The 22,408-nt window shown below is 47.6% G+C and overlaps 1 pseudogene; it reads right to left on the bottom strand.

Moving 5' to 3' along the window:
• Nucleotides 1-3,326: 3,326 nt before the first annotated feature.
• On the bottom strand, nt 3,327-20,581 carry LOC130274543 (protein YIPF5-like; annotated as a pseudogene).
• Between the last annotated feature and the right edge of the window lie 1,827 nt (nt 20,582-22,408).

Below are 22,408 nucleotides of genomic sequence, written 5' to 3' on the forward strand. Positions count from 1 at the left end.
AGCATATCTTGAACTTCCTCCTCACATGTACATCCATAATAGCTGAACACCTGCCGAGGTTACTGCACTTAATGTCTCTTTCCTAACAAAGGAGAAAAATAATAAGTTTAGGACTAAAAAAAAAAACCTAATGGGAGTTATATATAGAGGATACAGGGCTGTCATCACACCTTTCAACATCACATTTCACCCTCTCACGAGACATCCACCTGTTTATAATTGTCTGCTAAAGATTTACCTAATACAGTTAATGGTAATAGGCTGCCAATATCCACAGTAATCACAACATAAAATTGCAATAAAGTGAGTGCGAGAAGAAATACAGGGATCATACTAAAATATTTAGAAACATTGCATGCAATTATTTAGTGTAGGGTATCAACAAGTAACTTTTTGTTACTTAAAGATTAAAATGTCATAAAATTGTTAAGGACATTCAAGTTTTATACGAAAGATTGAAAAAAATTAAGTAAAGAAACTGAAGATTTCATCATAGGTATACCTCAACTATGAGAGACATAATGAAAAAAAAAATCCATACAATCACATTGTCTGATTTTTAAAGAATTTATTTGCAAATTATGGTGGGAAATAAGTATATGGTCAATAACAAAAGTTAATCTGAATACTTTGTTATATACCCTTTGTTGGCAATGACAGAGGTCAAACATTTTCTGTAAGTCTTCACAAGATTTTCACACAATATTGCTGGTATTTTGGCCCATTCCTCTATGCAGATCTCCTCTAGAGCAGTGATGTTTTGGGGCTGTCACTGGGCAACACAGACTTTCAACTCCCTCCAAAGGTTTTCTATGGGGTTGAGATCTGGAGACTGGCTAGGCCACTCCAGGACTTTGAAATGTTTCTTATGAAGCCACTTCTTCATTGCCCAGGCGGTGTGTTTGGGATCATTGTCATGCTTAAAGACCCAGCCAATTTTCATCTTCAATGCCCTTGCTGATGGAAGGAGGTTTTCAATCAAAATCTCACGATACATGGCTCCATTCATTCTTTACTTTACGTGGATCAGTGGTCCTGGTCCCTTTGCAGAAAAACAGACCCAAAGCATGATATTTCCACCCCATGCTTCACAGTAGGTATGGTGCTCTTTGGTGTTCTTCTGAGTTTTTACCAAAAAGTTCTACTTTGGTTTAATCTGACCACATGACATCCTCTCGATACTCTTCTGGATCATTTAAATGCTCTCTAGCAAACTTCAGACGGGCCCGGACATGTACCGACTTAAGCAAGGGGACACGTCTGGCACTGCATGATTTGAGTCCCTGGCGGCGTAGTGTGTTACTGATGGTATACTTTGTTACTTTGGTTCCAGCTCTCTGCAGGTCATTCACTAGGTCCCCCCATGTGGTTCTGGGATTTTTGCTTTCAGTTCTTGTGATCATTTTGACACCACGGCCTGAGATCTTGCATCGAGCCCCAGATCAAGGGAGATTATCAGTGGTCTTGTATATCTTCCATTTTCTAATAATTGCACCCACTGTTGATTTCTTCACACCAAGCTGCTTGCCTATTGCAGATTCAGTATTCCCAGCCGGGTGCAGGTCTACAATTTTGTTTATGGTGTCCTTCCACAGATCTTTGGTCTTGGCCATAGTGGAGTTTGGAGTCTGACTGTTTGAGGTTGTGGACAAATATACTGATAACAAGTTCAAACAGGTGCCATTAATTAAGTAACAAGTGGCGGACAGAGGAGACCCTTAAAGAAGAAGTTACAGGTGTGTGAAAGCCAGAGATCTTGCTTGTTTGTACGTGAGCAAATACTTATTTTCCACCATAAATTGCAAATAAATTCTTTAAAAATTAGACAATGTGACTTTATGGATTTTTTTTTCTGATTATGTCTCTCATAGTTGAGGTATACCTATGATGAATATTAGAACCCTCTCTCCTCTTTTTAAGTGGGAGAACTTGCACAATTGGTGGCAAACTGAATACTTTTTTGCCCCACTGTATATGTGGTAAAGGTCATACTTAACCATTAGTAAGATCTCTAGTAGCTCAAAATGCATCAGTTTTTTTCCAACTTAAAAACATGTGCCTATATCACCTATGCACACTTGTCAATTCAGTGGATATCTACTATGTATTGAAAGTGACAAAGGTGTGTCTTGTGGCTGTGACGTCGCAGTGACAATGCCTGGGCCAATCGGGAGGTGTGAACGACTGGCCAATCATGTCCGGCCTTAGTTTTTCCCCAATGTTGCGCTAGTATATATATGCTGCTCTCTGGTTTGTGTCCTAGCCTGATATAAGGGATCTTTCCTTTTTTCTTTTGCTCTGGTTTGCTATTCACCTGTGTATCTTGTGTATATTATCATCCTTTTTTTCCTGACTACTCTATTGCATTCTGATTTTGTACTGATTTTGTGTCTCTTTTTTCACCAACTTTGCTTGTTTGATTCTGATTATAAGTTTGTTTATGCATTCCCTGTTAATGATCCTATTGTTGTTCAGTTGTTTATTAACCCTTTTGTGCCCTGACCCTTTTCCTGACTTCCATACTGTGTTGTTTGTTACTTTGAATTCACTACACCCTGGTTGGGATCACCCTATTAAGAAGGTGGGCACCCCAAAAGGCAGAGGGTGAGAATTAGTTTAGGGTCACACATATCCCTACCCAACGTAACAGAAATAATGGATTGATTCTTTATTTGCCAAAACAGTTTTGGTCTTGTATTCTTGCATGTTGGGCTATCCTGATAAACCTAACGATGATAATGTACAGGAATATTTAACACAGTGATGCAGCATGAAAACAGAGAAAAGGGGGTTACAGAGTAGCCTGCAGTGATTGGATAAAGAGACCCAGCATAGCACAGCAGATTCAGGGAGGAAGATGAGTCCCACAGAGCAAGGTACATGGGTCCTCTAAAGCACAGGATGAAAAACGAAGTGAACAATAGCAAGTAGGTAAATGTGAGACACCTAAAAATGATATGTACATGAACTAGATTAGGTACTGAGTAACATATAAAAAATGTTGTGGCATATGACAGATAGTCTTTAAAAGAAGACAAGGGCAGGCCAGATAATGGATAATTCACATAAACGCTGAATTTTTTCATCATAAAGTGTAAATTGTGTATGCTAGTGGGTTCAGCCAGTACAACTTTAGCTCTTTACAAAGATATTCTGAGGAACTTCAGTATTTATAAAAAAAAAATCCTATATAAACCTGAACATAAGATGGACGTCACCTTGTTTCCCAAAGATGTGCATGATGACAATTTAGTGATCCCAGACAGCAGATTAATTCCATCTTCAAAATGTGTTTGGCCCATTGTAGTCCAACTGTAATAAACAGTTCAAAAGACAGAAATCAGATAAAACACACCGTATAGTAAAGCACACAGATAGGCGACAAGAAGCTGTTGTCCTTCCATGGACAATGCAGAAATGAAGATCTTTGAGGCAGAGAAGCTGCACCAGCCTATTATTAAAGCTGCGAGGAGGATGCTAGAGATGAGCGAATTTTTGAAAAATTCGATGCAGCCGATTCACGGACTTTCCCGAAAAAAATTGGTTCAATCCGAATTTATTTGTGGTGAATCACTATTAAAAGGGCTATTTCCAGGCTACAGAGAGCCTCAATAGGGGTGTAGAACACTTTGCCTTGTCGTAACATGCATCGGGAGTGTGCTGTGTAAGTGGAATAATACTGTTATTCAGTATGACATGCAGATTACAGGCATTTCTATTAGAATCACTGCCACTTAGCATCTGGATGTGGCAACAGGGAGACCATATGGCATCAAAATTGAAGAGATTAAGGAGATTTTTTATGTAATTTTTGTTTATTTTAATTTGAATTTATTAAAAATTTTTGATTACCCATTCTGGGCATCGAGCTGGCGGTCCACCATGAGGCCAGCTACTGCCTGTCCCAGCCCCTGCCTCTCAGTGCACCCCCATACTCTGAGTGTCTACTTGAAAAGGGAGGGACTGCAGTACCAGCAACTTGGACATGAACACATTCAGCTTCTGTGCCGTTGGATAAGTGACTGCAGTGAAAAAGCTTGTACTTATTTCTTAAAATTGAGCTGGCGGTCCTCCACCTGGCAAGATACCACCTGTTCCAGCCCCTACCTCTTCATTTAATCAGTTATGGTTCATTGTTATTGCTCCAACCTGTTTCATTGGATTCTTGTGGTAACTCGACAGGTATATGACGTCGACGACCATAGGGCCTCAGTCTTGAAAAGATGACCACAAAACCCAATCTTACAAGGAGTCCCATGGCGGCACAATGACAGAGCCTAGAGGTAGCAGCAGCCTGACGAGACCATAGGGCCTCACAATAGAAGAGATTAAAGATATTTTGTAAAATTTAAACTGAAGATTTTAGATGCATCAACATTTTAAAAGTTTAATCTAAGATGCCAACAGCATAAGGAAACCATATTGTCAGGATTCGGCAGGCTGGAGGTGGATCCTCTGTGTCAGAGAGGGATTGGCGTGGACCGTGCCGGCGGACCGGTTCTAAGTTGCTACTGGTTTTCACCAGAGCCCGCCACAAAGCGGGATGGTCTTGCAGCGGCGGTAGCAACCAGGTCGTATCCACCGGCAACGGCTCAACCTCTCTGATTGCTGAGATAGGCGCGGTACAAGGGATTAGGCAAGAGCAAGGTCGGACGTAGCAGAAGGTCAGGGCAGGCAGCAAGGATCGGAGTCAGGGGCAACGGCAAGAGGTCTGGAACACTGGCTTGGGATACACAAGGAACGCTTTCACTGGCACAATGGCAACAAGATCCGGCAAGGAAGTGAAGGGGAAGTGAGGTAATATAGGGAAGTGCACAGGTGAACACACTAATTAAAACCATGCGCCAATCAGTGGCGCACTGGCCCTTTAAATCGCAGAGAGCCGGCGCGCGCGCGCCCTAGGGAGCGGGGCCGCGCGCGCCGGGACAGCACAGACGGGGAACGAGTCTGGTAAGCGGGTCGGGATGCGCACCGCGAGCGGGCGCGTCCCGCATCGCGAATCGCATCCCGGCTAGGGACATTATCGCAGCGCTCCCGGTCAGCGGGTCTGACCGGGGCGCTGCGAACAGGAGAACGCTGCGAGCACTCTGCGGAGGAGCGGGGACCCGGAGCGCTCGGCGTAACAGTACCCCCCCCCCCCCTTGGGTCTCCCCCTCTTTTTTGAACCTGAAAATTTGTGAATAAGGTCCTTGTCGAGAATGTTATCCTCGGGTTCCCATGACCTCTCCTCAGGACCGCAATTCTCCCAATCTACAAGAATTTTTTTTTTACCTCTGACCGTCTTGGATGCAAGAATTTCTTTAACCGAGAAGACATCTGAGGACCCGGAGACAGGAGTAGGGAGAGAAGCGGTTAAGGATAAGCGGTTTAAGGAGAGAGACATGAAAAGCATTGGGAATACGGAGAGAAGGGGGAAGAAGGAGTTTGTAGGAGACAGAATTGATTTGGCACTTGATTTTAAAGGGTCCAAGATAACGTGGTCCCAGTTTATAACTGGAGACACGGAAGCGGATATACTTGGCGGAGAGCCACACTTTGTCTCCAGGAGCAAAGACAGGAGGAGTTCTTCTTTTTTTTGTCAGCATGTTTCTTCATCCGGGATGAGGCCTGTATGAGGGATTTTTGAGTCTCTTCCCAGATGGTGGAGAAGTCCCGGGTAACCTCATCAACAGCGGGCAAACCAGAAGGCGTGGGAGAGGGGAGGGGGGGGAAAAGGGTGACGGCCGTACACCACAAAGAACGGGATTTAGCGGAGGACTCAGAGACTTTGAAATTGTACAAGAATTCGGCCCATGGTAGAAGATCGGCCCAATCATCCTGGCGGGAGGAAACCAAATGTCGCATAAAGTCACCAAGAACCTGGTTAACTATCTCCACTTGCCCATTGGATTGGGGATGATAGGAAGACGAGAAGTTTAATTTGATTTTAAGCTGATTACAGAGGGCCCTCCAGAATTTCGACACAAATTGAACGCCTCTATCCGAGAAGATATGCGTGGGAAGCCCGTGAAGAAGAAAAATGTGCACAAAAAATTGTTTCGCCAACTGTGGCGCAGAAGGAAGACCTGGAAGTGGAATAAAATGTGCCATCTTGGAGAAACGATCAACGACCACCCAAATGACTGTGTTGCCATGGGATAAAGGCAGGTCTGTTATAAATCCATAGCAATCTGAGACCATGGTAGCTCAGGAACAGGCAGAGGATGAAGGAGGCCAGCAGGCTTCTAACGAGGAGTTTTGTCCCGGGCACAGACTGTACAAGCCCGAACAAAATCCGCAACATCTGCTTCCAGGGTAGGCCACCAATAAAAACGAGAGATGAGCTAGATGGACTTTTTGACGCCAGCATGGCCGGCGAGGTGTGAGGAGTGTCCCCACCTGAGGATCCTGAGGCGCTGGCGTGGAGGGACGAAGGTCTTTCCAGGAGGAGTTTGTCTGATGGAAGCTGGCGAAGCGGAGATCAGACACTCAGGAGGAATAATGTGTTGTAGGGAGGCTTCCATTTCAGAGGCATCCGAGGAACGAGAGAGGGCGTCAGCCCTGATGTTCTTGTCAGCAGGGATAAAATGAATTTCAAAGTTAAAACGGGCAAAAAACAACGACCACCTAGCCTGGCGTGGGTTCAGCCATTGGGCAGACTGAAGATAAGAGAGATTCTTGTGATCAGTGTATATAATAATTGGGTATTTGGACCCCTCCAGCAGGTGCCTCCATTCCTCGAGGGCCAGTTTTATGGCCAGTAGTTCTCTCGATCACCAATGGAGTAATTTTTCTCTGCCGGAGAGAAGGTCCTAGAAAAGAAACCACAAGTAATGTTATGTCCAGAAGAGTTTTTTTGTAGGAGTACAGCTCCGGCTCCCTCCGAGGAGGCGTCTACCTCCAGTGAGAAGGGTTTAGATGGATCAGGTCTGGAGAGTACGGGAGCAGAAGAAAAGGCAGTTTTGAGACGGTTGAACGCCTCGTCCACTTGAGAAGGCCAGGACTTAGGGTTGGCGTTTTTCTTGGTTAGGGCCACATTTGGGGCCACAATGGTGGAAAAATGTGGAATAAATTGTCTGTAGTAATTGGCAAACCCCAAGAAACGTTGGATAGCTCGGAGTCCGGAGGGGCGTGGCCAATCCAACACGGCCGACAGTTTGTCTGGGTCCATTTGAAGTCCCTGGCCAGAGACTAAATATCCTAGGAAGGGAAGAGATTGGCATTCAAAGAGACATTTCTCCATCTTGGCATATAACTGATTGTCCCGGAGTCTCTGAAGAACCAGGCAGACATGACGGCGGTGTTCTTCGAGGTTAGAAGAAAAAATCAAAATGTCGTCCAAGTAGACCACAACACAGGTATATAATAAATCACGAAAAATTTCATTTACAAAGTCCTGGAAGACGGCAGGGGCGTTGCAAAGCCCAAAGGGCATAACCAGATATTCAAAGTGTCCGTCTCTGGTGTTAAATGCGGTCTTCCACTCGTCCCCTTCCCTGATGCGGATGAAATTATATGCACCTCTTAAATCTAATTTTGTAAAGATGTTGGTGCCACGTAGGCGGTCAAAGAGCTCCGAGATAAGAGGCAAGGAATAGCGGTTTTTTATAGTGATTTTATTAAGACCGCGGTAATCAATGCATGGTCGTAAGGAACCGTCTTTTTTGGAGACAAAGTAGAACTCCGGCAGGGGAGGAAGACGTGCGGATAAATCCCCTTTTTTAATTTTCTTGGATGTACTCCGTCATGGCTTGTGTTTCAGGAGCAGACAGGGGATAGATTCTGCCCCGGGGTGGAGTAGTACCAGGGAGGAGATCAATAGGACAGTCATAAGGCCTGTGAGGAGGCAAAGTCTCTGCTTGTTTTTTGCAAAAAACATCGGCATAGTCCAGATAGGCCTTGGGGAGACCTGGTATCGGAGGAGCCATAGGGTTTTGACTGGCAGGACTGGGAGCAGACATAAGGCATTTTTTGTAGCAAGAGGTACCCCAGTTCTTGATTTCCCCGGTGGTCCAGTCAAGGGTAGGGGAATGGCGTTGAAGCCAAGGTAGTCCGAGAAGAATTTCAGAAGTGCAGTTAGAAAGTACCAGAAATTCAATATTTTCGTGACGGGGTCCAATGCATATTAAGAGGGGTTCTGTGCGGTAACACACAGTACAATCCAATCTTTCACCATTAACTGAGGCGATGTAGAGCGGTCTGGCGAGACTGGTCACTGGGATGTTGAATCTGTTAACGAAAGAGGCCAAAATAAAATTTCCTGCAGATCCAGAATCCAAGAAGGCCACAGCTGAGAAGGAGGAGTTAGAAGAAGACGTGGAGAAGCAGAGTTCACACCTAGAGCTGACTCATCTTTGTGCGGAATCGGAGTGCATCTTTCCTGACGTGGAGGACGGATAGGACAATTCTTCAAGAAGTGTTCAGTACTGGCACAGTACAGGCATAGGTTCTCATTGCGGCGGCGTGTCCTCTCTTGTGGTGTCAGGCGAGACCGGTCTACTTGCATAGCCTTCACGGCGGAAGGCACAGGAACAGATTGCAGCGGACCAGAGAAGAGAGGAGCCGGGGAGAGAAACCGCCTAGTGTGAACAAAGTCCAAATCCTGGCGGAGCTCCTGGCGTCTTTCGGAAAAACGCATGTCAATGCGGGTGGCCAAATGAATAAGTTCATGCAGGTTGGCAGGGATTTCTCGTGCGGCCAACACATCTTTGATGTTACTGGATAGGCCTTTTTTGAAGGTCGCGCAGAGGGCCTCGTTATTCCAAGATAATTCGGAGGCGAGAGTACGGAATTGGATGGCGTACTCGCCTACTGAAGAATTACCCTGGACCAGGTTCAGCAGGGTAGTCTCGGCAGAAGAGGATCGGGTTGGTTCCTCGAAGACACTTCGAATCTCTGCGAAGAAAGAGTGTAGGGAGGCAGTGACAGGATCATTGCGGTCCCAGAGTGGTGTGGCCCAAGACAGGGCCTTCCCAGACAGGAGACTAACCACGAAAGCCACCTTTGACCGTTCAGTTGGAAATTGGTCCGACATCATCTCCAACTGCAGGGAACATTGCGAGAGAAAACCACGGCAAAGTCTAGAGTCCCCATCAAACTTGTCAATGATAAACGGAGGCTGGATGCGGCCACTTGCTGCGGAGGAGGTGCAGGAGCTGGTGGAGGAGATGGTTGCTGAAGCTGTGGTAGAAGCTGCTGTAGCATAACAGTCAGTTGAGACAGCTGATGGCCTTGTTGCGCTATCTTTTGCGACTGCTGGGCGACCACCGTGGTAAGGTCAGTGACAACTGGCAGCGGGACCTCAGTGGGATCCATGGCCGGATCTACTGTCAGGATTCGGCAGGCTGGAGGTGGATCCTCTGTGTCATAGAGGGATTGACGTGGACCGTGCCGGCGGACCGGTTCTAAGTTGCTACTGGTTTTCACCAGAGCCCGCCGCAAAGCGGGATGGTCTTGCAGCGGCGGTAGCAACCAGGTCGTATCCACCGGCAACGGCTCAACCTCTCTGACTGCTGAGATAGGCGCGGTACAAAGGATTAGGCAAGAGCAAGGTCGGACATAGCAGAAGGTCAGGGCAGGCAGCAAGGATCGTTGGAGCAACGGCAAGAGGTCTGGAACACTGGCTTGGGATACACAAGGAATGCTTTCACTGGCACAATGGCAACAAGATCCGGCAAGGAAGTGAAGGGGAAGTGAGGTAATATAGGGAAGTGCACAGGTGAACACACTAATTAAAACCATGCGCCAATCAGTGGCGCACTGGCCCTTTAAATCGCAGAGAGCCGGCGAGCGAGCGCCCTAGGGAGTGGGGCCGCGCATGCCTAGACAGCACAGACGGGGAACGAGTCTGGTAAGCGGGTCGGGATGCGCACCGCGAGCAAGCGCGTCCCGCATCGCGAATCGCATCCCGGCTAGGGACATTATCGCAGCGCTCCCGGTCAGCGGGTCTGACCGGGGCGCTGCGAACAGGAGAACGCTGCGAGCGCTCCGGGGAGGAGTGGGGACCCGGAGCGCTCGGCGTAACACATATGGTGGCACAATGAGACAGCCTGGAGGTGGCAGCAGCAATAGGAGACCATAATCTGGCAGAATAACACAACCTGGAATTGGCTGCAGCAAGAGGAGACCATATAGTGGCAGAACAACCCAGCCTGGAGGTGGCAACAGCATAACAAAACCATAGGGTCTCAGAATTGAAAGGATTAAAGATATTTTGGAAATATTTTATTGAAGATTTAAAATATATTATGACTAAGATTCATTAAATGTGCCAGCAGCATGAGTAGACCACATGGCCACAGTGTGTCTGGGTCCTCTGTCTCGTCTTTCTTATCACCCTGTAGCTCCACAGCCTGCTCCTCCTCTCCGGTCAGATGACTATAAAAACCACCCATTTTGCAAAACCTTGCCTGTCCTCCACTGTCCCCCTCCTCCTCCAGTTCAGCCCCCACAGGGCTCCAGTGCCCTGACCAGCCATTGTTTTCAACACGTGTTGTAGGATATGAAGCAGTGGAATGACGTCGTTCATCCCTTAATCCTGGTGACTGATAATGTGGCTTCCTCAAAGGGCCTGAGCAATTGGCCAGTGTCACATATGAGCTGCCACTGGTTGACATTGAAGTTACACAGGGGAGTCCCCCTATCCACGTGGATTATCAAGAATGATGGCTTTTCTCTGTTCGTATAGTCGGTCCAACATATGGAGGGTGGAATTTCAACTTATGGAAATGTTGCAAATCAGACTATGTTGGGGAATGCTAGTCTGAAGCTGCAGCTCAAGGAGGGTGTGCTTTGCGGTGTATGAGTGGCTAAAGTGCATGCAAAGTTTTCTTCCCATTGTTAGGATGTCTTGCAGATTGGGGGAACTCTTCAAGAATCACTTGACAACCAGATTAAACATGTGTGCCATGCAGGGTGCAGGGCTCAGGCTTCCTTGAAGCAGCGCAGACAAGATGTTCTTCCCCTTGTTGATCACCATGGTTCCCATTTTCAGTTGTTGTGGAGTAACCCATGATTCTATTTCTTGATGAACGATTTTAGCAGTTCCTCCCCTGTGTGACTGAGTTCCCCAAGGTAAACTATGTAAAGAACAGCGTGGCACCACCGTGCCCTGCACACATGGTATGCTGGATGGGGCATTTGTATTAAAATTATTAATTCAAATTATTGAAAATGTATTTAATAAAATTAATTAAAAAAAAATATTTTTTTAAATTTTTAAATAATGTGCCAGCATCATGAGCAGACCACATGGCGGCACAATGACACAGCCTGGAGGTTGCAGGAGCATAAGGAAACCATGTAGTGTCAGAATGACCAAGCCTAGAGGAGACCATAGGGTCTCACAATTCCAAAGATTAAAAGATAAGTTTTCAACTTTTAGTTGAAGATATATTGTAGCTAGTGCTACCATAAAATGTTTTAGGTAATGTCCCAGCAGCATGATGAGACCATAGTGCCTTAAATTTCTTAAGATTAAAAGAAAAACTTTCAAATTTTTATTGAAACTCTATGGTAGCTAGTGCTACCATAAACATTTTTAGATAATGTCCCAGCATTATGATGAGACCATAGGGCCTCATAATTCCTAAGATTAAAAGATACATTTTCAAATTTTAATTGAAGATTTATGGTAGCTAGTTCTACCATAATTTTTTTTAGGTAATGTCCCAGCAGCATGATCAGACCATAGGGCCTCACAATTCCTTAGATTAAAAGAAAAAAAAAATCTAATTTTAATTGAAGATTCATGGTAGCTAGTGCTACCATAAAACATTTTTAGGTAATGTTCCAGAATGATAAGACCATAGGGCCTCACAATTTCTAAGATTAAAAGATACATTTTAAAATTTAAATTGAAAATTTTAAATAGCTAGTGCTACCATAAAATTTTTTAGGTAATGTCCCAGCAGCATGAGGAGACCACATGGCGGCAAAATTACACAGCCTGAAGGTGGCACCAGCATGAGGAGACCAAAATGTGTCAGAATGACTAATCCTAGAGGTGGCATCAACAAGAGTACACCATATGATGACAGAGGATGGAGGTGGTGGCAGCCTGACCAGACCAAAGGGCCTCACAATTTAAAAGATTAAGCATATTTTTTTAAATTGCATGTGGCCATGTTAACATCCTCCGGATACTTGATGAAAAACTGCCACACCGTAGAGCAGCTGATTTTCCCCCCAACATTCCGCACTGACTGGCTGCTACTGCCACAGACTCCAAGGACTTCTGTTCCACTACCTCCTGGACAGGTAGGCTGCCGCAAAGCAGGTGGTCTACCCCAGGCACTTTAGGCTCCAGACTTCCCACTGCTGCCACCATGCTGACTCCCAACCATGCTATCACCTTGCTGGCTTAACTGCTGCCTCACAGGCAACCTGCCACCCTCTTTTCTTTTTTGCCACCATCCTGATGATGAAGCCCCTTCTGCACCTGGCTCCCAAGTGCAATCGACTTCATCATCATCGATTTGTGTCAGCACATCACTGATGTCCTCCTCAGGTTCCTCAACAGTGTGTGCTTCAGGAGTTTAAATGCTCCCAACACTACCTACCACGCCACTCTCCTCTTCATTACTTGCCCGCCTAGCAAAGGAAGCTGGGGATGTCTCCTCCACTTCTTGTCTGGGCTGCTGACTGTCCTCTAGTAGATTGTCCTGACTAAAAGGGGGGGCTGAACCCACAGCATAGGATACTTCTATGGGGGTGGGAACAGCGTAGGACAGAGGCAATTGGAGGACAGGGACTATTCCCGGGCCATGCCAACTGAGGGTTGTGTCTGAGGAACCCACTGACTGTTAACTGGTGCTGTCAGATGTCACTTGTGATGTAGTGGATGACCGAGTTAACCAGTCAATGACAGCAGAAGGGTTGCTGGTAGAGACATGACCGCTGGCTGATACCAGGAACTCTGGCCTCTTGCTGCAACTCCTACTGCCACTCGCCCCTAGTCTGCTGCGATCTCTGCATGCACCTGATGAATTTAGGCCTCTGCCACTCCTCTGTGCATGTCTTGGCACTTCTCTGCCTGTCATACTTAGCGCATATATGAGGGGAGTACAATACGCTTCACTACGCTTAAAACAGTATTTCTCTAGAGCAGCAGCAGGTGTGTACTTTTGCCTGGCCTTTCACAGTATCTAGGCCCTTGAGACTTTAACACGAACAAAATAGTACACCACTTAGATGTACGTATATGGTATGCACTTATGAGGGGAGGACAATGCGCTCCAGTACGCTTAAAAAAGTATGTGTACAACACCAGTGGTACACACCAGTGATGCAGCACACAGTTGCTGTGTAATACACCCAAAATTGCACTTTCTCTCTCAATCTCACTCCCTTCCCTATCAGTGCTTCTAGGCAGGATTTGGGCTTGAGCTGAATCTGTGCAACACACTGCTGTCACGATTCGGCTGGCTGGAGGTGGATCCTCTGTGCCAGAGAGGAATTGGCGTGGACCATGCTGGTGGACCGGTTCTAAGTTGCTACTGGTATTCACCAGAGCCCGCCGCAAAGCGGGATGGTCTTGCTGCGGCAGTAGCAACCAGGTCGTATCCACCAGCAACGGCTCAACCTCTCAGACTGCTGAAGATAGGCGCGGTACAAGGGAGTAGACAAGAGCAAGGTCGGACGTAGCAGAAGGTCAGGGCAGGCAGCAAGGATCGTAGTCAGGGGCAACGGCAGGAGGTCTGGAACACAGGCTAGGAACACACAAGGAAACGCTTTCACTGGCACAATGGCAACAAGATCCGGCGAGGGAGTGCAGGGGAAGTGAGGTATAAATAGGGAGTGCACAGGTGAGAATACTGATTAGGCCTGCTGCGCCAATCAGTGGCGCAGCGGCCCTTTAAATGGCAGAGACCCGGCGCGCGCGCGCCCTAAGGAGCGGGGCCGCGCGCGCCGGGACAACACAGACGGGGAACGGGTCAGGTACGGGAGCCGAGATGCGCATCGCGAGCGGGCGCGTCCCGCATCGCGAATCGCATCCCGGCTGGGAGTAATATCGCAGCGCACCCGGTCAGCAGGTCTGACCGGGGCGCTGCGAATGAGAGAACGCTGCGAGCGCTCTGGGGAGGAGCGGGGACCCGGAGCGCTCGGCGTAACAGTACCCCCCCTCCTTGGGTCTCCCCCTCTTTTTGGAGCCTGAGAACCTGAGGATAAGACTTTTGTCCAGGATGTTGTCCTCAGGTTCCCAGGATCTCTCTTCTGGGCCACAGCCCTCCCAATCCACCAAAAAAATTTTTTTTCCTCTGACCATCTTGGAGGCCAGAATCTCCTTCACGGAGAAGACGTCAGAAGAACCGGAAACAGGAGTGGGAGAAACAAGTTTGGGAGAGAAGCGGTTAATGATGAGTGGCTTAAGGAGAGAGACATTGGGAATACGAAGAGAAGGAGGAAGAAGGAGTTTGTAAGAGACAGGGTTAATCTGGCACAAGACTTTGAAAGGACCAAGATAGCGTGGTCCCAGTTTGTAACTGTGGACACGAAAGCGGACATATTTAGCGGAGAGCCGTACCTTGTCTCCGGGAGCAAAAATGGGGGGAGTTCTTCTTTTCTTATCGGCAAATCTTTTCATCCGGGATGAAGCCTGTAAAAGAGAATTTTGGGTCTCTTTCCATATGGTGGAAAGATCACGAGTCACTTCATCCACAGCGGGCAAACCAGAGGGCAAGGGGGTAGGGAGGGGGGGAAGAGGGTGACGGCCGTACACCACGAAAAATGGGGACTTAGCAGAAGACTCGGAGATTCTGAAGTTGTATGAGAATTCGGCCCATGGTAGAAGATCTGCCCAGTCATCCTGGCGGGAGGAAACAAAATGCCGTAAATAGTCACCCAGGACCTGATTAATTCTTTCTACTTGCCCATTGGATTGGGGATGATAAGAAGAAGAGAAGTTTAGTTTAATCTTGAGCTGTTTACAGAGGGCCCTCCAGAATTTAGACACGAATTGGACGCCTCTATCCGAGACGATCTGCGTGGGCAAACCGTGAAGACGAAAAATGTGTACAAAAAATTGTTTTGCCAACTGAGGCGCTGAAGGAAGACCAGGAAGAGGAATAAAATGTGCCATCTTGGAAAATCGATCAACGACCACCCAAACAACTGTGTTGCCACGGGATGGGGGTAAGTCTGTGATAAAGTCCATACCAATCAGTGACCAAGGCTGTTCGGGGACAGGCAGAGGATGAAGGAGACCAGCAGGCTTCTGGCGAGGAGTCTTATCCCGGGCACAGACAGTACAGGCCCGCACAAAATCAACAACATCCGTCTCCAGAGTCGGCCACCAATAAAAACGAGAGATGAGTTGCAAGGATTTTTTGATGCCCGCATGGCCTGCGAGGTGGGAGGAGTGTCCTCATTTGAGAATCCCGAGATGCTGGCGTGGAGAAACGAAGGTCTTCCCTGGAGGAGTTTGCCTGATGGAGGCTGGAGAAGTGGAGATCAGACAGTCAGGAGGAATGATGTGTTGCGGAGAGAGCTCTACTTCAGAGGCATCCGAGGAACGAGAGAGGGCATCGGCCCTAATGTTCTTGTCGGCAGGGCGAAAATGAATTTCAAAGTTAAAACGGGCAAAGAACAACGACCACCTGGCCTGGCGAGGGTTTAGCCGTTGGGCAGACTGGAGATAGGAGAGATTCTTGTGATCAGTGTATATGATAACTGGAAATTTTGATCCCTCCAGCAGATGCCTCCATTCCTCAAGCGCCAATTTAATGGCCAGTAGTTCTCGATCCCCGGTGGAGTAGTTTCTCTCCGCCGGAGAGAAGGTCCTAGGAAAAAACCCACAAGTAACAGCATGCCCGGAAGAATTTTTTTGTAGAAGGACAGCTCCAGCTCCCACTGAGGAGGCATCTACCTCCAATAGAAAGGGTTTAGATGGGTCAGGTCTGGAGAGCACGGGAGCAGAAGAAAAGGCAGACTTGAGATGTTTAAATGCGTCTTCCGCTTGGGGAGACCAGGACTTGGGATTGGCATTTTTCTTGGTTAAAGCCACGATAGGAGCCACAATAGTGGAAAAGTGTGGAATAAATTGTCTGTAATAATTGGCGAACCCCAAAAAACGTTGGATAGCACGGAGTCCGGAGGGGCGTGGCCAATCTAATACAGCAGCTAGCTTATCTGGGTGCATTTGTAGTCCCTGGCCAGAAACCAAGTATCCTAGGAAAGGAAGAGATTGACATTCAAAGAGACATTTCTCCATTTTGGCATAAAGTTGATTGTCTCGAAGTCTCTGAAGAACCATGCGGACATGCTGGCGGTGTTCTTCTAAATTGGCAGAAAAAATCAGAATATCGTCCAGATAAACCACAACACAGGAATATAAGAGATCACGAAAAATTTCATTAACAAAGTCTTGGAAGACGGCAGGGGCGTTGCACAGGCCAAAGGGCATGACCAGATACTCAAAGTGTCCATCTCTGGTGTTAAATGCAGTCTTCCATTCGTCCCCCTCCCTGATGCGGATGAGATTATAAGCACCCCTTAAGTCCAGTTTGGTAAAGATGTGGGCACCTTGTAGGCTGTTACGCCGAGCGCTCCGGGTCCCCGCTCCTCCCCGGAGCGCTCGCTACACTCTCGCTACTGCAGCGCTCCGGTCAGATCCACTGACCCGGTGCGCTGCGATACCGCCTCCAGCCGGGATGCGATTCGCGATGCGGGTGGCGCCCGCTCGCGATGCGCACCCCGGCTCCCGTACCTGACTCGCTCTCCGTCGGTCCTGTCCCGGCGCGCGCGGCCCCGCTCCCTAGGGCGCGCGCGCGCCGGGTCTCTGCGATTTAAAGGGCCACTGCGCCGCTGATTGGCGCAAGTGGTTCTAATTAGTGTGTTCACCTATGCACTCCCTAAGTATACCTCACTTCCCCTGCACTCCCTCGCCGGATCTTGTTGCCATTGTGCCAGTGAAAGCGTTTCCTTGTGTGTTCCTAGCCTGTGTTCCAGACCTCCTGCCGTTGCCCCTGACTACGATCCTTGCTGCCTGCCCCGACCTTCTGCTACGTCCGACCTTGCTTCTGTCTACTCCCTTGTACCGCACCTATCTTCAGCAGTCAGAGAGGTTGAGCCGTTGCTAGTGGATACGACCTGGTCACTACCGCCGCAGCAAGACCATCCCGCTTTGCGGCGGGCTCTGGTGAAAATCAGTAGTGACTTAGAACCGGTCCACTAGCACGGTCCACGCCAATCCCTCTCTGGCACAGAGGATCCACCTCCTGCCAGCCAGCATCGTGACATAGGCGATCAAAGAGTTCCGAGATAAGAGGTAGGGGGTAGCGGTTCTTTACCGTGATTTTATTAAGTCAGCGGTAATCAATGCAAGGACGTAGGGAGCCATCTTTTTTGGACACAAAAAAAAATCCAGCTCCGGCAGGAGAGGAGGATTTGCGGATAAACCCCTTTTTTAAATTTTCCTGGATGTACTCTGACATGGCAAGAGTCTCTGGAGCAGACAGAGGATAGATTCTGCCCCGGGGTGGAGTAGTACCCGGGAGGAGGTCAATAGGACAGTCATAAGGCCTGTGAGGAGGTAAAGTCTCAGCTTGCTTTTTGCAGAACACGTCAGCATAGTCCATATAAGCCTTAGGAAGACCGGTTACAGGGGGAACCACAGGGTCACGGCAGGGAGTACTGGGAACCGGTTTAAGACAGTCCTTGAGACAAGAAGTACCCCAATTCTTGATTTCACCTGTGGACCAATCAAGGGTTGGGAAATGGCGTTGAAGCCACGGTAATCCAAAAAGAATTTCGGAAGTGCAGTTGGAGAGGACCAAAAATTCAATTTTTTCGTGATGAGGTCCGATGCACATTAGGAGAGGTTCCGTGCGGTAACGCACGGTACAGTCCAGTCTTTCATTGTTAACAGAATTGATGTAGAGGGGTCTGGCGAGACTGGTCACCGGGATGTTGAACCTGTTGATGAGAGAGGCCAAAATAAAATTTCCTGCAGATCCGGAATCCAAGAAGGCCATAGTAGAGAAGGAGAAGGTAGAAGAAGATAGGCACAGTAAGGCGTGGAGAAGCAGAGTTGACATCAAGAACTGTCTCGCCTTTGTGCGGAGTCAGCGTACGTCTTTCCTGGCGGGGAGGACGGATAGGACAATCCTTCAAGAAGTGTTCGGTACCGGCACAGTACAGGCACAGATTCTCCATGCAGCGTCGTGTCCTCTCTTGAGGTGTCAAGCGAGACCGGTCAACTTGCATAGCCTCCACGGCGGGAGGCACAGGAACGGATTGCAGAGGACCAGAGGAGAGAGGAGCCGGGGAGAGAAAACGCCTTGTGCGAACAAAGTCCATATCCTGGCGGAGCTCCTGACGCCTTTCGGAAAAACGCATGTCAATGCGGGTGGCCAGATGAATAAGTTCATGCAGGTTAGCAGGAATTTCTCGTGCGGCCAGCACATCTTTAATGTTGCTGGATAGGCCTTTTTTAAAGGTCGCGCAGAGGGCCTCATTATTCCAGGATAATTTGGAGGCAAGAGTACGGAATTGGATGGCATACTCGCCAACAGAAGAATTACCCTGGACCAGGTTCAGCAGGGCAGTCTCAGCAGAAGAGGCTCGGGCAGGTTCCTCAAAGACACTTCGAATCTCCGTGAAGAAGGAATGTACAGAGGCAGTGACGGGGTCATTGCGGTCCCAGAGCGGTGTGGCCCATGACAGAGCTTTCCCAGACAGAAGGCTGACTACGAAGGCCACCTTAGACCTTTCAGTAGGAAACTGGTCCGACATCATCTCCAAGTGCAGGGAACATTGCGAAAGAAAGCCACGGCAAAACTTAGAGTCCCCATCAAATTTATCCGGCAAGGATAATCGTAGGCCGGAAGCGGCCACTCGCTGCGGAGGAGGTGCAGGAGCTGGCGGAGGAGATTGTTGCTGGAGTTGTGGTAGCAGCTGCTGTAGCATCACGGTCAGTTGAGACAGCTGGTGGCCTTGTTGCGCTATCTGTTGCGACTGCTGGGCGACCACCGTGGTGAGGTCGGCGACAACTGGCAGTGGGACTTCAGCGGGATCCATGGCCGGATCTACTGTCACGATTCGGCTGGCTGGAGGTGGATCCTCTGTGCCAGAGAGGGATTGGCGTGGACCGTGCTGGTGGACCGGTTCTAAGTTGCTACTGGTATTCACCAGAGCCCGCCGCAAAGCGGGATGGTCTTGCAGCGGCGGTAGCAACCAGGTCGTATCCACCAGCAACGGCTCAACCTCTCAGACTGCTGAAGATAGGCGCGGTACAAGGGAGTAGACAAGAGCAAGGTCGGACGTAGCAGAAGGTCAGGGCAGGCAGCAAGGATCGTAGTCAGGGGCAACGGCAGGAGGTCTGGAACACAGGCTAGGAACACACAAGGAAACGCTTTCACTGGCACAATGGCAACAAGATCCGGCGAGGGAGTGCAGGGGAAGTGAGGTATAAATAGGGAGTGCACAGGTGAGAATACTGATTAGGCCTGCTGCGCCAATCAGTGGCGCAGCGGCCCTTTAAATGGCAGAGACCCGGCGCGCGCGCGCCCTAAGGAGCGGGGCCGCGCGCGCCGGGACAACACAGACGGGGAACGGGTCAGGTACGGGAGCCGAGATGCGCATCGCGAGCGGGCGCGTCCCGCATTGCGAATCGCATCCCGGCTGGGAGTAATATCGCAGCGCACCCGGTCAGCAGGTCTGACCGGGGCGCTGCGAATGAGAGAACGCTGCGAGCGCTCCGGGGAGGAGCGGGGACCCGGAGCGCTCGGCGTAACAACTGCTTTCTGTCCCTCTTTGAAATAGAATGCTTTAGAAAGTGACTGGGAGGTGAATCCCTGCTGTAAGAATGCTTTTCTGCGCAACACACTGCTCTCTGTCCTTTGACGTGACTAGGAGAAGAATTGCTGCTGGAAAAATGCTTTTCTGGCCAACACACAACCCTGCCTGTCCCTATCTATCTCTCTGCAATGAAAGGCTGAAGTGACTGGCTGCAATATAGCTGCAGATTATATAGGGTTGTGACATCACAGGGTTGACTGGCTGCTGATAGGCTGCATGCTGCATGTGATTCGGGGTCATCTCTCCTAGCCTTGTTCCCCTTCCCAGGATTCCTTGCCCCATGTCTTCACATGTGGATCCACAATTTTAGATGTCCTGGAGCCTGGACCGCACTCAGTGGAGTTTAATGAAGTGATTCGCGTGATAGAATTGCAACGATATTTGCATTCCTTGCGCATCAAATTTTTCCTGAAATTCGTAACGAATTTGGATTCATCAGATTCAATTTGCTCATCCCTAGAGGATGCCAATAATTCCTTGCAAGGAAAAAACAACAGCAAATCCAGACGTGATAATCATTGGGAGAAAGCAGTAGCCCAGGACACTGGAAACGCAGCCAAATGAAACTCCGGTCATACTTATCAGATTATGAAGGCAGAACATCCCTAAACAACCGATTGCACTGATCCCGTAAACATAGCCAAACTGAATCTTTCCAGCTAGCAACAATGTGGCACCAAATGAAAGACAAAAAACCATTAGACCAGTCAAATCTGTTTCATTCATGATACTGCCATCTGCGACTTTCACAGGGGTGTAGCACAATAAATGTCTTCGGCCAAATGTGGTCAAAATTTGCCAAATGTGGTCAAAAGCGTTATGATTTTTAGAAGGTGGTGAGGAAAAAAGGATGCAAAAACAGAAGAACCAGTGGTCGTTAAGGGGTTAAGAACCTAGCCCATTACGACTTTAAATGGGTACTTCGCTGCTCAGTGTCTTGAAAAAACTGTTCCGAATGCTGGAGCCGGTGCCAGGAGCTCGTGACATCATAACCCCGCACCCTAATGACATCACACCCCGCCCTCTCAATGCAAGTCTATGGGAGAGGGAGTTACAGAGCGGAGTACCCCTTTAAGGAACAGAAATTTTTTTGCACATCTGACCACTGTAACTTTAAGCATTAATAACTATAGGATGCTTTTACTTATAAATTTGATTCCTATATTGTTTTTTTTGTGACATATTCTACTTTAACATAGTGGTAAATCTTTGTCGATACCTGCATCATTTCTTGGTGAAAAATTCAAAAATGTCATGAAAAATTTGAAAATGTAGCATTTTCTAACTTTGAAGCTCTCTGCTTGTAAGGAAAATAGACATACCAAAGAAATTATATATTCATTCACATATACAATATGTCTACTTTATGTTTGCATCATAAAGTTGACATGTTTTTACTTTTTGAAGACATCAGAGGGCTTCAAAGTATAGCAGCTATTTTGAAATTTTTCACGAAATTTTCAAAATCTGAATGTTTCAGGGACCAGTTCAGTTTGAAGTTGATTTGAGGGGCCTTCATATTAGAAATACCACATAAATGACCCCATTATAAAAACTGCACCCCTCAAAGTATTCTAAATGATATTCAGAAAGTGTGTTTACCCTTTAGGTGTTTCACAGGAATAGCAGCAAAGTGAAGGAGAAAATTCAAACACTGAAGTGGGGCATTTTTTACACTTGCGTGTTCTTGTAGACCCATTTTTTTAATTTTTACAGGGGGTTAAAGGAGAAAAAGCCCCCCCAAATTTGTAACCCAATTTCTCTCGAGTAAGGAAATACCTCATGTGGATGTAAAGTGCTCAGTGTGTGCTACAAGGCTCAGAAGGGAAGGAGCGACAATGGGATTTTGCAGAGTAAATTTTGCTGAAATGTTTTTTGGGGGGCATGTTGCATTTAGGAAGCACCCATGGTGCCAGGACAGCAAAAAAAATAAAAAAAAATTAAATAAAAAACACATGGCATACTATTTTGAAAACGAAACCCCTCAAGGAATGTAACAAGGGGTATAGTGAGCCTTAACACCCCTTTGATGACTTGATGATGTTTGATGACTTTTCATTAAATTTGGATAAGTAAATACAAAAATGACCCCCAAATGACCCCATTTCCTCTGAGTATGGAAATACCCCATGTGTAGATGTAAAGTGCTCTGCGGGCGCACTACAATGCTCAAAAGAGAAGGAGCCACATTTGGCTTTTTGAAAGCAAATTTAGCGTATTTTTTTTGCTGTTATGGTGTTAAAACAGCAAAAAAAAAAAAAAGAAACACATGGCATACTATTTTGGAAACTACATCCCTTAAGGAAAATAAAAAAGGTTTGAGCCTTAACACCCCACAGGTGTTTTACGACTTTTTGTCAAAGTCGGATGTGTAAATGGAAAAATTAAATTTTTTTCACTAAAATGCTGGTGATACCGCAATTTTTTTAATTTCACAAGGGGTTATAGGATAAAGAGCCCCTCAAAATTTGTAACACTATTTCTTCAGAGTAAGGTAAATATCCCATATGTGGATGTAAAGTGCTCTGCGGGCGAACTACAGGGCTCAGAAGAGAAGGAGCACCATTGGGCTTTTGGAGAGAGAATTTGGTTGAAATGGAAGTCGGGGGCCATGTGCGTTTACAAAGCCCCC

The sequence above is a fragment of the Hyla sarda genome, chromosome 5 (genome assembly GCF_029499605.1).
Source record: "Hyla sarda isolate aHylSar1 chromosome 5, aHylSar1.hap1, whole genome shotgun sequence".
NCBI lineage: Eukaryota > Metazoa > Chordata > Amphibia > Anura > Hylidae > Hyla > Hyla sarda.